This window comes from Aquarana catesbeiana, linkage group LG07, assembly GCF_042186555.1.
Source record: "Aquarana catesbeiana isolate 2022-GZ linkage group LG07, ASM4218655v1, whole genome shotgun sequence".
Taxonomy (NCBI): Eukaryota; Metazoa; Chordata; class Amphibia; order Anura; family Ranidae; genus Aquarana; species Aquarana catesbeiana.
Window position 1 is genome coordinate 181635020 of NC_133330.1, and position 10996 is coordinate 181646015.

The window sequence follows — 10996 nt, forward strand, 5'->3', positions numbered from 1 at the left end:
CGGGGTTCCCCTTTGGGGAATTCCCATGCCGTTTTTATCAATGAACTTCTATGTGTATTGTCGGCAATGCAATAGCCGCGAGTAGTTTTAAATGAGTTTTTTCCTTCAAAATGTCATTTTGCTGTCAGACTGTTCTAAACACAGGAAACATGCGCCCCTTTACAGGCATACTATAGACACCCCCCAGGTACGAAATTTAAAGGGATATTACACTTTTATTGTTTGACTTTAAGCATTATTAAAATCACTGCTCCTGCGCCGTTTTTAAAACTTTTTTTTGCATTGATCCATGTCCCCTGGGGCAGGACCCAGGTCCCCAAACACTTTTTATGACAATAACTTTCATATCAGCCTTTAAAATTAGCACTTTTGATTATTCATGTTTGTGTCCCATAGACTTTAACGGTGTTCGCATGTTCGAACGAACTTTTTTCCTGTTCGCATGTTCTGGTGCGAACCGAACAGGGGGGTGTTCGGCTCATCCCTAGCCACCAGCAACTGCTGAGCATGTGATTCCCTTTGCATGGGGGCCCAGTCTTCTTCCAGTGTACTGATGCGCCCTTCAATGGCTGAGGTGTGGTCTCTCAGTTTTTGCACGTCTTAGCAGAGGAATGACATTTCAGCTTTCACCCCCTTAACCGCTGAGGCCAGGGCCTGTGATAGAGAGGTTGCATGATGTGACTGCAGAGAAAATATCTCTCAGCGTGGGTTCTGGCCCAGCAGGGTCTAGGGTCATGGCCATATGTGGGGCTTGAGCAACAGGGGATGTACTCACAGTGTCCCATGGAAGCAATGGCACAGTCGCATCCTCGAGTGACACTGTGTCATCGGAATCTGACTGAGAGCCGCTGTGATCATCTAGCATGTCCCCAGACAATGCAGAGGGGTCCCGTGTAACAGGCATGGAGAACAGATTTCTGTGATGAGCCACCATCTTGGGCCGCATGGTCTGGTACAAGGCGAGTATCAGAGCCTCGTCTAGACATCTCTCTGGCGAGCAGGGGACACAGCAGCCGGTGGACTAGAAGTGTAGCAATCACCGCAGGGCTAAATATCTCTGAGAACAGGCGATGTTAGGCAGTTAGCAGGATAAAAGAGTGGAGATTCGGCAGAGCTCACAAGTCGTGCATCTGGCTACATGCGCTGCCAAGCCATGCCCCCCCCGACAATATCAATTGTCGTTTTACAAAAATATATTTTATATAATTTTTTGTAATATTTATATAGCATCCTTGGTTAAAAAGAAAAAAATCTATCTATATATCTATATATAGATAGATAGATAAATATATATAGTTATATATCTATCTATCTATCTATATATAGATAGATGTAACGAGCCCCTTGCTCGCTGGGTTCCACTCTCCCAACACTCCTCTGCAGCTATTGAATCTGATTGCAACGTCTGATGGTTCGGTCATCCAATGCTCCGGGATTAGAACTTCAGCTATGTGCCGTTCTAACCCAGTTGTGATAGTTCAGAACAAACACCAGGCAGGCTGTATGTAAGTTCCAACAGGAATCTCTTTTATTGCAATATACAGGCTCTTTTATACACTAAAAGTGGAGGTGCATACCTCCGACTCATATTACTCTAACAATACAGCTGTAACCTAATTAACATGAGCTAATTAACTAATCCCTTTAGACAGCCTAGATGACTCAGACATGACCTTTAGGCCAGACTGGCCGTCTTGGAGTTCAGAAAATCCAATCAACATTATCACAATAGCAGAGTTAATTAAACACAAACAACAATGGGATCTAATGACTCTTAGATCCCATACTAGAGACTTATTTACAATACACATTTTAGCAGACAACAGACAGGTAGCTGGAATTGATGAAGCTGTGGCAAGCCAGACTAGACTCATTTACATTATAGAAGACAACAGACAGGTGGCTGGAGTTGATGACATTAGCATTTAACAGTAGGAGTCCCAACGGTATGAATCAGTCACTATTCTAATATGGCAAATCCAGGGTCCCCAGAGTCTGTGTGTCCTGGGGGATCAGGACCCGAATCCACAGTAATACCATCTCAAGGGTCCCCAGGCATACAGCCAAAAGTCTCTCTCCCAGCTAGGTCTGTTACATTTCTCCCCTTTCGGCAGGAGACTAACACAGCTGGAGACCCCAGACGGGTTGACTCCGAAGTTAGTCAGTAGTTCCAGTCCTCTAATGCCTGAACCCACACAGTACCCCAAACAAATTGTTCCAAACAAAGCATTACTCACCCAGCCAACCTCTGCCTTTCTCAGAGAACATATCTGCCGCTGGGGAGAGGCCTGGACTGGCCCTTCTCCCTGGAGTCCTTTCTGCTGCTGGAGAGAAGACAGGGTGTCTGGGCTCACTCCGTCATGCTGTTGTTGATCTGGGCCGACTGCCCAGCATCCCTTGGGTATACAGGTGGAGACTGAAGTCCCATCCACCTTCACAGGAAATCCATCCTCTGTTAGTGGAGGGCAGAGTCCAGCAGTAATCGGCCCTGTTGCCAGCCCTTCTGCTGGAAACCCCACACCATCTGCTCCGGCTAACTGTTGGTGAGGGACGACGAACACCTCCTCTCCCTTCTCCTCCTGTATCTGCTGCTGGGAAGTGATTGCCACCTTCTCACCCTGAGCCTCCGAAACTGCCACAGGTGTAGGGCAGAGATCTTGGACCCTCTGTCCGGTTGCCAGCGCTTCAGCTGGGGAAGTTCCTTGTAACTTTACAGATACTTCTGTTGGTGCTGGGCAGAGCACAGTGAAGTTTGGCCCTAATAACAGCTCCTCTTCTGCTGGAGGCTCACCAGGTTGTTCTTCCTCAGCAGAAAAGTCTATCAAATCCCCTGTCACTGCAACTGGTGTCTGGGGATAAAGGTTCACCATCTCCTCTCCGTGGAACCCAGAAGATGCTATCAGTGCTGGGCAGAGGTTAGCAGAGCTCTGCCCTGTTGTCAGCACTTCAGGTTTGGGGATGGCAATCTTCAGATTTTCCACTGCCGATTCTCTGGCATTCTGCTGGACAGGCACATTCCTCCATCCAAGATCATCCAATGCAGAAACAGGTTCATCCAGGTCAGTCAGCACTTGCTGCATCCGCCATAAGACCTCCGCCTCCATAGCTGCGGGGGTAGGTTGGCAAAGCACACCATTACTCTGCCACATTGTCAACTCTTCAGCCAGGATTTCAGAGTTGTCAACTGGTATTTCCTGATAGTCCCAGGCAAAGGGAGCACCACCCTGCTGCTGAGCAGAGTCTAACAGCTGTTTGTAGGCGATCTCCAGCTCCCATTCCTGAACGGCCAGAAACTCCAAATCTTCCTGTGCCCAGTGCACTTCTGAGACATTCAGTCTCCGCTCTCTGTGCTCCATTATTTCCTCCAAACGCCACTCCCGATCATTCCCAAAGTCAGGGTCCCTGGACAGCCTCCAGTACAACTATCCCAGGCCATCATAGTCAAAGCCTTCTGTGGCGCTGTCATCCGCTGTCCAGGGGCACACTTGGGCTACATACCACTGGAGGGCTCTGTAGCTCTCGTCCAACCGCATTTCTGCCCGGATCAGCCTGCTTAACTCAGCTGTCCACTCCTGGTTCGGTTGTTCCCCCAAAAACAGCATTCGCACTTCATACTGCGACCAGTACCTCACATGGATGGAGGGGAGAACTTTTCCCTGGTGTCGCTGCTCACGGGCTAGCACTTCCTTCCAGAGTTCACAGTGGATAGAATCAAACCATCCTAGCAGGACCTGCTCTGATACTGGTCCTCTGTGCTGTATCTGCTTCTCTCGCAACCTCCTTCTGAATTCCTCATCCATGGTGGCTGGTATCTCTCCTCTCCTGCTATCTGGACCTTGGATCCAGGTGATGGTTTGGATGTGTTCACGGCAAGGAAGCATGATCCCACCATTCCCTCCACGGCTCTCAAGTAAGTCTTTCAGCGTGGCTCTCCTGCAGGCTGGTTTGGAGTGTCCCAGTAACTGGAGAGCAAATCCCACTGCTGCCAACCAATGTAACGAGCCCCTGCCAACCAATGTAACGGTTCCACTCTCCCGACACTCCTCTGCAGCTATTGAATCAGATTGCAACATCTGATGGTACGGTCATCCAATGTTCCGGGATTAGAACTTCAGCTATATGCCATTCTAACCCAGTTGTGATAGCTCAGAACAAACACCACGCAGGCTGTATGTAAGTTCCAATAGGAATCTCTTTTATTGCAATATACAGGCTCTTTTATACACTAAAAGTGGAGGTGCATACCTCCGACTCATATTACTCTAACAATATTAACCTAATTAACATGAGCTAATTAACTTATACCTTTAGACAGCCTAGATGACTCAGACATGACCTTTAGGCCAGACTGGCCGTCTTGTAGTTCAGAAAATCCAATTAACATTATCACAATAGCAGAGTTAATTAGACACAAACAACAATGGGATCTAATGACTCTTAGATCCCATACTAGAGACTTATTTATAATACACATTTTAGCAGACAACAGACAGGTAGCTGGAATTGATGACATTAGCATTTAACAGTAGGAGTCCCAACGGTATGAATCAGTCACTATTCCAATATGGCAAATCCAGGGTCCCCAGAGTCTGTGTGTCCTGGGGGACCAGGACCCGAATCCACAGTAATACCACCTAAAGGGTCCCCAGGCATACAGCTCACAAAGAGCACCATTCCCCCAAATGCAAGGGCCCACGATCGATTGGCAAGAGGCTAGCATACAGTCCACTCCAAAAGTCTCTCTCCTGGCTAGGTCTGTCACAATAGATATACAGTGGGGACGGAAAGTATTCAGACCCACTTAATTTTTTCACTCTTTGTTATATTGCAGCCATTTGCTAACATCATTTAGGTTCATTTTTTTCCTCATTAATGTACGCACAGCACCCCATATAGACAGAAAAACACAGAATTGTTGACATTTTTGCAGATTTATTTTAAAAGAAAAACTGAAATATCACATGGTCCTAAGTATTCGGACCCTTTGCTCAGTATTTAGTAGAAGCACCCTTTTGATCTAATACAGCCATGAGTCTTTTTGGGAAAGATGCAACAAGTTTTTCACACCTGGATTTGGAGATCCTCTGCCATTCCTCCTTGCAGATCCTCTCCAGTTCTGTCAGGATGGATGGTAAACATTGGTGGACAGCCATTTTTAGGTCTCTCCAGAGATCCTCAATTGGATTTAAGTCAAGGCTCTGGCTGGGCCATTCAAGAACAGTCACAGAGTTGTTGTGAGGCCACTCCTTCTTTATTTTAGCTGTGTGCTTAGGGTCATTGTCTTGTTGGAAGGTAAACCTTTGGCCCAGTCTGAGGTCCTGAGCACGGAGTTGTTGTGAGGCCACTCCTTCTTCTTCCAGGTTGCCACTGGAGTCCTCTTCTACTCCTCCATGATGACATCACAGAGCTGGTGGATGTTAGGGTCCTTGTGCTCCTCTACCTTCCGTTTGAGGATGCCCCACAGATGCTCAATAGGGTTTAGGTCTGGAGACATGCTTGGCCAGACCATCACCTTTACCCTCAGCTTCTTTAGCAAGGCAGTGGTCGTCTTGGAGGTGTGTTTGGGGTCGGTATCATGTTGGAATATTGCCCTGTGGCCCAGTCTCTGAAAGGAAGGGGATCATCCTCTGCTTCAGCATGTCACAGTACATGTTGGCATTCGTGATTCCCTCAATGAACTGTAGCTCCCCAGTGCCGGCAGCACTCATGCAGCACCAGACCATGACACTCCCATCACCATACTTGACTGTAGGCAAGACACACTTGTCTTTGTACTCCTCACCTGGTTTCCGCCACACACGCTTGACACCATCTGAACTAAATAGCACATGACAGGCTGACACCCCACCCCTTTAACCTCTGCATCAATGCTGGCTGCATGACATATGTCTATTTCCCAAAGACAACCTCTGGATATAACTATCAGAAGTCTAGTTGGAGGCCAAGCTGCTGAGAGGGCTCCCCTTGCAGCTGAGTGTAGCGCAACCCTGAAGGTGGAACAGAGAACGCAGTGCCCAAAGAAGCAGGGTTTGCCGGTGGCTGTGGCCTGATGACTTGATCACTGTAAAGCAGTTGAAGCAAGCTGGATGCACTGTGGGGCAGGTGTGCTAGAAAGGAGCTAGACGTAGTGGGTAGCTGGGAAATCTGATAGGAGAATCAGAAGCCAGGCCAAGGATCATACAGAGTAAGATCAGTCCTTAAGAAGATTCAGGATTCAGGTAGGGTCACTGGAACAAGCCAAGGTCATTCACGGTAAGACAGGCAGAAGCAGAGTCGGTAAGCCAAGCCAGGATCAAGCAGCGGAGCAGGCAGAAGTAGGTCAGAATATAAGCCAGAGTTCAAGCCAGGAGATCAGGATAAGCAGGTAGAGGAGCGCAGATAGTGCAGATGTCCGTTAGCGCAGATGTGCATCTGCATACGCCAGTGCACCTGGAGTTTTGTGTGGTAAAGCCATGATGAGTATTATCGACATTGCCAGTCCTATGGCCATTTCCCTGACAATAACGCTGACAACTTCTTTGTTCAACCATGGTGAGGCCTGTTCTGACTGGAACTTGTCCTGGTAAGCCGCTGTATGGTCTTAGCCACTGTGCTGCAGCTCAGTTTCAGGGTCTTGGTAATCTTCTTATAGCCTAGGTAGGCCATCTTTATATAGAGCAGGGGTGTCCAAACTATGGCCCTCCAGTTGTTTAGGAACTACAATTCCCATCATGCCTAGTAATGTCTGTGAATTTCAGAGTTTTACAATGCTTCATGGGAAGGGTAGTTCTGCAACAGCTGGAGGGCTGTAGTTTGGACACCCCTGATATCGAGCAACAATAATTTTTTCCAGATCCTCAGAGAGTTCTTTGCCACAAGGTGCCATGTTGAACTTCCAGTGACCAGTATGAGAGCGTGACAGTGATAACATCAAATTTAACACACCTGCTCCCCATTCACACCTGAGACCTTGTAACACTAACAAGTCACATGACACTGGGGAGGAAAAATTACTAATTGTGCCCAATTTGGACTATTTCACTTAGGAGTGTATGCACTTTTGTTGCCAGCGGTTTATACATTAATGGTTGTGTGTTGGGTTATTTTAAGGGGACAGCAAATGTACACTGTTATACAAGCTGTACACTCACTACTTTACAATGTAGCAAAGTGTAATTTCTTCAGTGTTGTCACATGAAAAGATATATTAAAATATTTACAAAAATGTGAGGGGTGTACTCACTTTTGTGAGATACTGTGTGTATATATATATATATATATATATATATATATATATATATATACAGTGAGGAAAAAAATATTTGATCCCCTGCTGATTTTGTATGTTTGCCCACTGACAAAGAAATGACCAGTCTATAATTTTAATGGTAGGTTTATTTTAATCTGAGTACATATTCTGTGCAAGCAGCGCTAGGAATTAAAACACTAGATAAGTGTTCAAATCGTATGTAAGACCATATTCCACTAGATGGTAAACTGACTATTATAAAAAAAACAAAACAGATGGTTGGATCACTTGCTAAAGAATCAATCGTATGGAGAAAAGAAAGAAAAACAGCGTTTGAATACCGTGAGTTTGAATATCGCGCCAACGGCATAAGGGATATTTTCACTGGATTCCTTTTGATGTTAATTTTGTTACATGCCTTCTTTACTTTGGAAAAGTGTAAGTGTAAACCTGGAAGGGGGATGTGTATTTAATAAACTTATTATAGCGGGATTACGCTATGGAGCTGTTTTTCTTTCTTCTCCCCATACGATTGAGCTTCTTTAGCAAGTGATCCGACCATCCCGCCAGCAAACCAATCCAGTGTGTTGTATTCCGTGGGGATATCTGGAGCCACAGATGATCCACTGATATATGTTCCAGCTTGGTCTGGTAAGATTCCATTTTATAGGGAGATTGATTCTCCGTCTTCCAGGAATATATATCAGAGGAAGGATTGTTTAATTTATGTGACTGCTCTCACTTCTGGGATTACTTACACCAATGGTTCATTGATCTAATCATTATGGACTCTGACACTTACTCTTTTCACTGCATTGAGCCCGGGTTCACACCATAATACGCTGCGCACCGCACAGGAGCGCTGTGCGTCCCTGTTCACCGTTTCAGGGACGAATCAGGGCCGATTCTATACCTGAATTCGGCCCTGAAACGCAGCCAAAGACGCACAGCGTTTTTGTGCAGTGCGCACCGCAGCCGCCCCGGAGATATGTGAACCGGCTCCATAGGGAGCCAGTCACATTCTCCTGCTATGCGAATTAGAGGTGCGGAAACGCACCTCTAATTCGCATAGGTGTGAACCCGGGCTCAAAGAGACTATAAATTTTAAATCTTTTCCACTTGTTTTCATTATCATCTGTTTTTTTTTTTTTGGTAATAGTCAGTTTACCATCTAGTGGATTATGGTCTTACATAAGTTTTGAACACTTAGGCTCTGTTTCCACTACTGCGACTTGTTTTGCGACTTGACACATGTCAAGTTGCATGACAAGTCAAAACCCATGTATTTCAATGGTCCCCATTCTAATTGGTGCGACTCAAGTCACAGCGTCTCCAAAAAAGGTTCTTGCACTACTTTATTCCGTCTTCAGTGCGACTTGTTCTTCATAGAAAGGTATTAAGTCGCAATGCAGTTGTATGAACATGTCTGACACCGCGACTTTGTTGTGACTTCCACAGAAGTCTACGGAAGCACATGATCTCTGCTCCCCCCAAAAACATCACTTCCTATATTGATGTACGTGAGTGTGGAAGACAGCAGGAAGCATGCCTAGGGCTAGAAAGAACAAGCGGCAAGTTCATGACAATGAAGAAATAATTCGGCTTGTCAGACAACGTTCGGCAATATATGACCTCAGAGATCCAGGTTATAAAGATCATGTAAAGAAGGAGAGAGCATGGTTGGAAGTGGTTTGCATATATTATGATACCTGGGACTCTTTATTAGCTACAAAACGGTCTTCAAAAAGTAAGTGGTTGATATATGCTGTTTAGCACTTTGCGCCTTGCACCTATTCAGCAACCAATGGGTGTGTGTTAACAATGTGCACTGTGTTTTCTTGGTGGGGAACGCTTCTCCTGATGGGAGACCACAATGGTTTGGCAGGAGGGAATCCCCTGTCAACACTATCTGTGTTGATGGTGGAATTTAGCTATTTTCTTTCCTGCAACCTGTGGCTGCAGGAAAGAAAATGTGTGTGTGTGTGTGGGCCAGCAAATAATATTTGCCCACGGTCCAAACAATATGAAAGATGTCCCGGTCGACATCCTTCAGCACATGACAAATTATGCAGGTGTCATGGATAATATATCTAGCGGTTGTTTTCCCACCATCCACATCAATTATGCAGCCTAGCAAATGAATGACCTATGGGTAGTTACTAAAGATTTTTATTTTAACTTGGTTTTTTCTTTATATTTTGTAGTGCACTTTTTACAAACTCAATGAAGACGTCTCAAAGACTGCTACAACCGGTACTTATGAAAATTAAAAGAAGGAAGGAGTGGTTCCGGCTCAAAAAGATTAGACCCATACGCCCATGCCAGGGATCTTGATTTTTTAAAACCGGTGTTGGAAATGCGACAGTAAGTTATCAGCAAGCATATGTTATGAATTTGACATATCAAATTGTTATGCTTACTTTAAAAATATATGATTTGTATTTCAGAACCCAAGCAAGCTGGGAAGACAGCACACAGGGTTTGGCACCAGAAGATGAGTCAGAGGAAGATGCTGTGGAGGAGGAGCAAGAACAATTCCAAGACAATGTTGATAAGGAACTGTTCGTAGATGAATCAAGGTCAACAACAAACTCAATGAATGAGGAGGATGCAGAACCAGGGCCTAGCAATGTCTTTAGGCCTTTGCGAAGATCTTCAAGGGGAAGTGCCAGGCCTGTGAAACCCATGGATAAAATCTTAGATGTAGTCAGTCAGATGTCCACTAAAATGGCTGAAAACCAGTGTGAAGACACAGCATTTCTCACTGTAATTTTAGGCATATATAAACTTGTACCCCCAGAGAAAAAATATGCACTCAGGATGGCTTTGATGTCAACTGCTCAATCCTTTGTGGGTGAGGGGCCAACAACATCCTCAGCATATATGAAACCCCCCCTTCCCCAATATCCCCCTTATCAACAATACCCTTTCACTTTCAAAGTACACAGTATGCTCCACCAATAAACCGGCCATACTGTGACCAGTATGGTAATATGCTGAATCCCTCAAGGCCACGCATGTTGCATCCAATTCCTGCCCCCGCTACCTCTACCCTTGGCCCCCCGACCACTCACCAACTTAGGCAGCCTACACCCAGTCAGGTTACACCTTTTATTCAAGGGAAATACTACCCGGGACCATCAGTGGATTTCCCTGGACCAACCAATAGTTCAGTTTCCGGGACCACTGAAACCAAAACATACCAGCAATTGTAATTTTTTTTTATTTTTGCTGGTGTTTTGAGACTTGTTATATTTTTTGGTTTTGGTTCTGGTTGCCAAAACAAAAAACCAAAAATGTTTGATTTCATGGAAATTTTAATATTTTTTTGCCTTCTTGCAAAAAGATTTTGATTGTAAAAAACATTCAGATTATATATTTTATTTTTTGTATGACTTTTATTTTGGTTTTGTTCAAAGTGATATATTTTATTATTTTATTATTTGTTGTGGTTGTTCAAAATAAATAAAACAACAAATGGTGTAGTTCACCCAAAAAAAAATATTTTTGGTCCATTCTTGCCCAAAATTTCCAGAAAATAAAAATTCTTCTGTTTACATTATGCATTGTCTAATTATCCTTTTTTATAATTTGTGTTAAAGACCTGGTATTCTGCATTTGGATGCAATTAAACATAACAGACATCTAAATAATATTAAAATAAAAAATGCATGACATACATTATGCAATGGCATCCTGCTGCCAGGGGACAGAACCTGCAGCAGACATAAAATACAATGAGAATCCCTCACGCACAGTGGCACCATT

General features: G+C 44.7%; 1 long non-coding RNA gene across 1 annotated transcript in view; it reads left to right on the forward strand.

Annotated features, from left to right (window-relative positions):
- Window positions 1-10432, forward strand: part of LOC141102501 (uncharacterized) — a 32637-nt gene extending 22205 nt beyond the window's left edge. Inside the window, exons 2-3 of the long non-coding RNA XR_012235125.1 lie at window positions 9433-9592; window positions 9676-10432. This is a non-coding gene — a long non-coding RNA (uncharacterized lncRNA). The remainder of the gene's footprint in view (window positions 1-9432; window positions 9593-9675) is intronic.
- The last annotated feature ends 564 nt before the right edge of the window (window positions 10433-10996 follow it).